The following is a 7,314-nucleotide window of genomic DNA, read 5'->3' as shown; positions in this document are numbered from 1 at the left end:
CTTAGTATATGCCCATTGAACAAATATAATTTGACCAGACTAGAAAATAAGAAAGTGTTGATAAGTCCTGTTTCAGACAATCATAACCGTTTTTACATTAGTTTTGAAGTTTTCACTTTTTAAAAACTTCTAACATACATTTTCCTACTTGAATAATCAGCTCAGTTGTGCAGAGCAGGCATTTAGCTCTTTTAATGATGAGAAAAGGGGTGCCTGGGTGGCTCAATTGGTTAAGTGTCCAACTTGATTTTGGCTCAATTCATGATCTCAGGGGCAGGAGATTGGACTCCACGCTCAGTTTAAGAGTCTTTCTTTCATCCTCTGCCTCTCCCTCATTCCCCCATGCTCTCTCTCTCTTTTTCTCTCCCTCTCTCTCAAATAAATGAATGAATCTTTTAAAAAATAAAAGAAATAAGAGGAAAAGGCTCCTGGGTGGCACAGTAGGTCAAAGGTCTGACTTTTGATTTTGGCGTAGGTCATGATCTTAGGTCATGATCTTAGGGTCGTGAGATCGAGCCCAGTTGGCGTCCCTGCTCAGTGGGGAATCTGCCTGAGATTCTCTCTCTCCCTCTGCCCCTCCCACAGAGCAAGTGCATTCATATGTACTCATGCTTTCTGTCTCTAAAATTAGTGAATAAATCTTTAAAAAGAACAGATAAGGAAATAGAAGTGTGAAGGTTTAGTGGCTAATGTTGCATAGCTTGTAATAGTTCAAATATTGGAGTGGTAGCTGGAATTAAATCCAAGTTTGCATTCTGACTCTGCCACCGATTAAGCATTTGTCTTTGAACAAGGTGCTCTCCTCTTCAAGCAAGAAAGCTCTTGCTTTCTTATCTGTAAAATAGGGATGATTATAGTACATGACTCAATATAGATGTCAAAGTGAAATATGGCAATGTGCATACAATGTTTAGCCCAGGGCTTGGCACAATCTGTGCCCTCAAATGTTTGTTGTAATTATTAAGTGGCAAATTTAGGATTACCCCAGATTTTTCTGAAGCTCAGCATTCCTCCTTTACAGCTCAGAACCTCTCAAGAAGTTCATTGCAACCAGAGGGCACCTAACTACGCATTTAGGAAAAAGTAAGCATGCCACCTACATATTCAGAAATAAGTTGATTCATCAAACATGTTTTGAACACTCAGTATGTAGAAGGTGCTATTAAGTAAGCAACGAGGGAAGGATGAACTGATCATTTAGCAAATACTTATTTCATGCATCCATTCATATTAACTTAGCACCTACTTTGTGCAAGGCACTTCTTAGGTGCTGAAGATACAGAGGTAGATAAGACACTCAAAGTCTCTGGCCTCAGGGGGATGCTGCCAATCATCAGGAGAACAAAGCCACTGATTGATTTCTGATAAAGAAAGCATTATCTCTATTACCACAGAAGGTCAGGCCACGCATTAGTGTTCTGTGCCGAGAGATGTTCACAGGCTTGCCTCATTTGATCCACTTGCCAGAAATAGGAGATGGACACTGTTGTCTCCCTTTGTAGATGACTCTATGCTACAAAGCTCCGGCTCCATGCCCCTGTGCAATACCTGTTCTGCTGCACTGTATCATAGGGAGAAGTCCTTTCTCTTAAGTTAAAGGCAGGCCCAAGGACCTAGAATCAAAAAAGGCTAAGTGCTGCCTTGCTTTTTTCATGGGTCTCACCTTAATCAGAACTTTCTGGAGCTTAATCCAGGAAGAGCAACTGGACAGTGAAAGAAGAGAAGCAATGAGTCACTGGACTCATTGGGCCCAACCAACCTAGCCAGGGAGGTAAGAGAGCTCAGGAAGAGAGAGAAAGCAGAGTGCAGCCAGAGAAGGAGGAAACTGATGCTTTTCCCATTTCTTTCCCCCTACTTTTTACTTGTTATGATTAGTACTATTATGAATATTCATGTCAAGTTTTTTGTATGAACTTGTTGGAAATTTCCTGGGTAGATAGCTAAGATTGGATTTCCTAGGTCATGTAGAACCTCCATATCTAACTTTTTGAACTACAAAACTGGCTTCCAAATGGCTGTATCATTTTACACTTCCAGTAGCAATGTACCAATTTTTCCTTGTCCTGGTCAATACTTATTATTGTCTGTCTTTTTTTGAGTATAGGGATCCTAGGGGTGTGAAGTAATATCTCATTATGGTTTTGATTTGCATTTCCTTAGTAACTAATGATGTTGAGCATCTATTTTTTTTTTTTTTGAGCATCTTTTTATGTGCTTATTGGCTCTTATTATTCTTCCTTGGAGAATGTCATTCAAATCCTTTGCTCATTTTTTAACTCAGTTATTTGTCTTTTTATTGATAGCTATTAGAATTCCTGCCATAATTTGGATACTCTACCTTTATCAGATATTATTTTTAAATATTTCCTCCCATCGTATAGCTTGTCTTATCAGTTTCTTGATAAGGTCTTTGGGTGCACAAAGTTTTTAAATTCTTTTTTTATAGATCTTACCTATTTATTCATGAGAGACATAGAGAGAGAGGCAGAGACATAGGCAGGGGGAGAAGCCTGATGCGGGACTCGATCCCAGGACCCCAGGATCACAACCTAAGCCAAAGGTAGATGCTCAACTGCTGAGCCACCCAGATTCCCCCCAAGGTTTTTGTTTTTGATGAAGTCCAATTTATCTATTTTTGTGTTGGTTACTTATACTGCTGGTGTTGTATCTAAGAAACATGGCCTAATTTAAGCTCATGAGGACATAACACCAGTTTTCTCCTAAGGGTTTTATAATTCTATCTCTTATATTTGTATCTTTGATTCATTTTGTGTTAATTTTTGTATATGGTGTGAGGCACAGAGTCCAACTTTGCTCCTTTTTGCATGTGGACATCCAATTGTTCCAGCACAATTTATGGGAAAGAATGTTTATTTTCGTGGAAATCTCTGGGTACTCTTGTTGAAAACTCTTTAACCATACATATAAGGGTTTATTTCTGGACTCTCAACCCTATATTCCATTGATCTTTGTGTTTGTCTTGGTGCCAGAACCTTAGAGTCTTAATTATTTTAGGCAGATAGTAAGTTTTGAAATTGAGGAGAATGAATTATCCCACTTCACTCTTTTTCAAGATCGTTTTGGATATTCTGGATCTCTTACATTTCCATATGAATTTGAGAATAAGGTTGTAAATTTCTACAAAAAAATGTAGTTGGGATTTTATTTTTATTTTATTTTTATTTTTATTTTTTTTGTAGTTGGGATTTTAATAGGGATTCCATTTATTCTGTAAGAACAATTTGGAGAGTATTGTCATCTTAACAATATTAAAGTCTTTCAATCCATGAAATGGATAAAAGTGTCTTCCCACTTATTTAGGTTCCTAATTTCCTTTGATGATGTTTTGTAAATGTTAGTATATAAATCTTGCACACGTTTGTTGATGTTAAATTTATTCTTGTTATTTTATTCTTACTGGTGCAGTTGTACAGGCGGTTGTTTTCTTAATTTCACTTACAGATTGTTCATTGCTAGTGTATGGAAATAAACTAATTTGGAGATGTTGATTTTGCATTCTATAACTTTGCTGAACTTGTTTATTCTAAAAAAAAATTATGGATTCTTTAGGATTTTCAATATAAAAGATCATGTCTTCTGAAAATGGAGGTAGTTTTTCTTTCAAATATGTATGTCTTTTATTTGCCCAAGTGCCCTGGATGTAATTTCTAATACTGTGTTGAATAGAAGTGGCAAGAGCAGATGTCCTTGTCTTGTTCCATATCTTTGAGGAAAAGCTTTGAGCTTTTCACCATTAAGTATGATATTAGCTGTGGTTTTTCATAGATACTTTTTATTGTGTTGAGGCAGTATCCTATTTCTAGGGGTTTTTAAAAATGATTTTATCATGAAAGGGTGTTAGACTTTTGTTAAACACTCTTTCTACATCTATTGAAATAATCACGTCATTTTTGTCCTTATTGCATTTATGGTATATTTCATTGATTAATTTTCATATGTTGAACCATCCTTGCATTGCTAGGATAAATCACATTTGTCAAAAATGTTTATGCTTTTTATATGTTGCTATATTCAGTTTGTTAGTATTTTGTTAAGGACTTTGCATCTATATTTTTAAAGAATACTGGCCTGTAGTTCATTTTACCTGTAATATCTTTATCTGATGTTGGGATCAGATAATACTGGATTCACAAAATGAACAAGGAAGTGATCCCTCTCTAATTGTTGGAGAATTTGTGAAGAGTTCATGTTATTTCTTGCTTAAATGTTTGGTAAAATGCACCAGTGAAGCTATCTGGTTTTGGGATTTTCTTTGTAGGAATTTAAAAAAATTTTAATGTCAGTCTTTTTTCTTGTTATAGGTCTATTTAGACTTTTTTATTCTTCTTGGGTTACTTTTGATAATCTGTGTTTTTCTGGGAATATCCATTTAATTTGGGTTATCTAATTTGTTTGTATACAATTGCTCTTAGCATTCCCTTATTTCTTTTCTCCTTTTTATTTCTGTAATGTTGGTAGTAATGTCCCCTCATGTATTCTTCATTTTAGAATTTGAGTCTTCTCTCTTTTTCTGTAAAGCTAGATAAAGTTTTATCAATTTCATTAATCTTTTCAAAGAACTAACTTTTGGTTTTGTTGATGGTCTATTGTTTTTCCATTCTCTATGTTATTTATTTCTGCTCTGATTTTTAATATTTCCTTCCTGCTGCTTGCTTTGTGTTTATCCTGCTTTTACTTTTCTAAGTTCTTAAGCTGAGAGTTTAAGTTATTTATTTGAGACCTTTTTAAAAAAATGTAAGTTTCTAAGCACTGCTTTTAGTGCATTAATTTTTAACATATTGTGGTTTTAATTTCACTCATCTCAAAGTATTTTCTACTTTCCTTTGTGTTTTCTTCTTTGATCTATTGGTTATTTAGAAGCATATTATTTAATTTTTATACATTTGTGAAGTCCGCAAATTTCTTTCAGTTATTGAATACTAATTTCATTCCATCATGAATAGAGAATATATGTTACATAATTTCAGTCTTTTAAATTTATTAAGACTTATTTTATGGTCTAATGCATATCTGTCAAAACAATGTTCCACTTATACTTAAGACTTTGTTTTCTGCTGTTATTGTGTGTATGTTCTGAATACGTCTATTGACTCTAGTTTGTTTATAATGTTGTTCAAGTTTTCTAGTTTCCTTTTGGCTTCTTATCTATTTGTTATTGGAAATTAAGTATTGAAGCCTCTATTACTGTTGAATTGGCTATTTCTCCCTTAAATTCTGTCAGTTTCACTTCATATATTTTAGAACTCTATTGTTAGGTGAGTATATATTTATAATTGTTATAATTTCTTGGCGAATTGATTCTTTTATCATTCTAGAATGTCTCTAGCAATAATGTCCTCTTACATTTGCTTGATTTTTCTCCTATTAATGTGCATTTTTAGGAAATATTAAACATGTTCCAACCATAGCACAAACCAGAAAGTAATATGAAAATAATTTAAATATTGTTTTAGAGTTCATTTTTTTTCCTAGCGTAAAATACATTCCTGATAGAAATCTGGCTCAGTTCCATGTTCAAAGTAGTTAATGCTCATATTGCTCTCTAGTGGACAGCCACGTACACTGACACTTTCTCTGTAGTGAAGGAAACCAGAAGAACCATGGAACCATGGAACCATGGACTAGAGCTTAGAAAGTAATGTATAAATCCAACCTACAGAAATGCAGCCAGTCTCCCACCCCACATTTTTGAGCCAGCAAAACCTGGACTTGGGGAAGCCTCCATTTTGTTGTTATAAGCCAAGGCCCTTGGATTTACAAAAGAAAACAGTAAGACCACTAGGGGCAGTGTAACCAAAACAAGTTGAGTTCAGTCCTTTGATGAGTCACAGAAACTATACCAGGTGAGTTGTCACACAAAGGAAAATTTATTTGCAAAAAATAAAGACATCATGGGGAATAACTTCTAAAGCTGTGACTCTCCAAGCAATGGCAAATGGATTTCTTTTGTTTAGGTTTAGGATGAATATTTGTTTTTATTTTATCTATTTATGTTTTTGAGAGAGAACACACAGCTGTGCACATATGAGAGCCGAGGGTGGTGGGGGGCAGAAGGAGAGGAAGAGAGAATTCTAAGCAGGCTCCATGCTCAGCAGGAGCCCAATGTGGAACTTGATCCCACAACCCTGAGTTCATGACCTGAGCTGAAACCCAGTCAGAATCCTAATGGGACATTCAGTGGCCGCCTGAGGAGATGGAACTACCATCCTGGAACCATGGCCCAGTTCATCTGTAACCTCGCCAAGAAAGCTCTGGCGCTGATGAACGCTGCTGTGACTTACTCAAAGCCTCCATTGGCCACATTTTGGCACTATGCCAGGGTTGAGCTGATTCCTCCAGCCCCTGCTGAGATCCCTACAGCTATTCAGAGATTGAAAAAAATAGTCAAAGAGTGCTCAAACTGGTAGCTTCAAACAGCTCACAGTTAAGGAAGCTCTGCTGAATGTTTGGTGTCCACCAAGGTGTGGATGTGTTTTTACTTCAGCAAGATCATAGGCAAGCATGGCATCATTGGGTATAATGTTTGAAGACCAATCTTTCTATCAACATCTCTTTTCATGTGGCTTGTTATATGGGTGTTCTTGGACCATGTGTGATCAGACTGGTATTTGAATAAAATAAGATAATGTATCAAAATCAGTGTTTTCTCTGTCAGATACTACATGGAAGGATCACAGTTTCTCTTGATAATAAGATGGATTGTCTTTTTGCTATAATACATTGATACAGCTCTCAGAGCATATCTTTTGCATAGCCTAAAATCGGAAAGGATGAATATGAATATACCAACCTGGGAAATACATTTATAAGAATAACATTCTAATTTGAAAATTTGAAATATATGATAAATTTCTTTTATTTCAGGAATAGTCAGGGGAAAGGTCTTGGGAAAACTAGGATTTGCTACAGTAGGAAAACTAGCAATACCATGTGCCAAAGTGATATGGTTAAATCATGTCTGTGATATAAAGAATACAATTTCAGTGGTTTCTTTTTGCTAGAATCAGAGATAGACCTTTTTGATAACACCCACATTTATAAATGTTAGAGTACTTGGTGGTATTCTAAGTAAGTATGACATCTTTAGCACCAGGACAGAGCTACTGAGAGCCACAGTAAATCTAATTTTGATCTGTGTTATATTATTAATCTATTCAGTTTTATGGTTTTTAGAACCCATCTTTGCAAAAATAAAATACCTTATGGATATGAAATAGTTATAAATTTAATATCCTCCATGGTTCTGAAGAGTACATTATACTCTGAAATAAATAGAAATGCTTGCTAAAAAAA

General features: G+C 35.3%; 1 pseudogene; it reads left to right on the top strand.

Moving 5' to 3' along the window:
- The first annotated feature begins 6,236 nt into the window (after nt 1–6,236).
- Nucleotides 6,237–6,548, top strand: LOC121498552 (annotated as a pseudogene).
- The last annotated feature ends 766 nt before the right edge of the window (nt 6,549–7,314 follow it).

The sequence above is a fragment of the Vulpes lagopus genome, chromosome 9, assembly GCF_018345385.1.
Source record: "Vulpes lagopus strain Blue_001 chromosome 9, ASM1834538v1, whole genome shotgun sequence".
Classification (NCBI taxonomy): domain Eukaryota; kingdom Metazoa; phylum Chordata; class Mammalia; order Carnivora; family Canidae; genus Vulpes; species Vulpes lagopus.
Note: the sequence above shows the minus strand (reverse complement) of the source record. Positions and strands in the feature narration are given on the sequence as shown.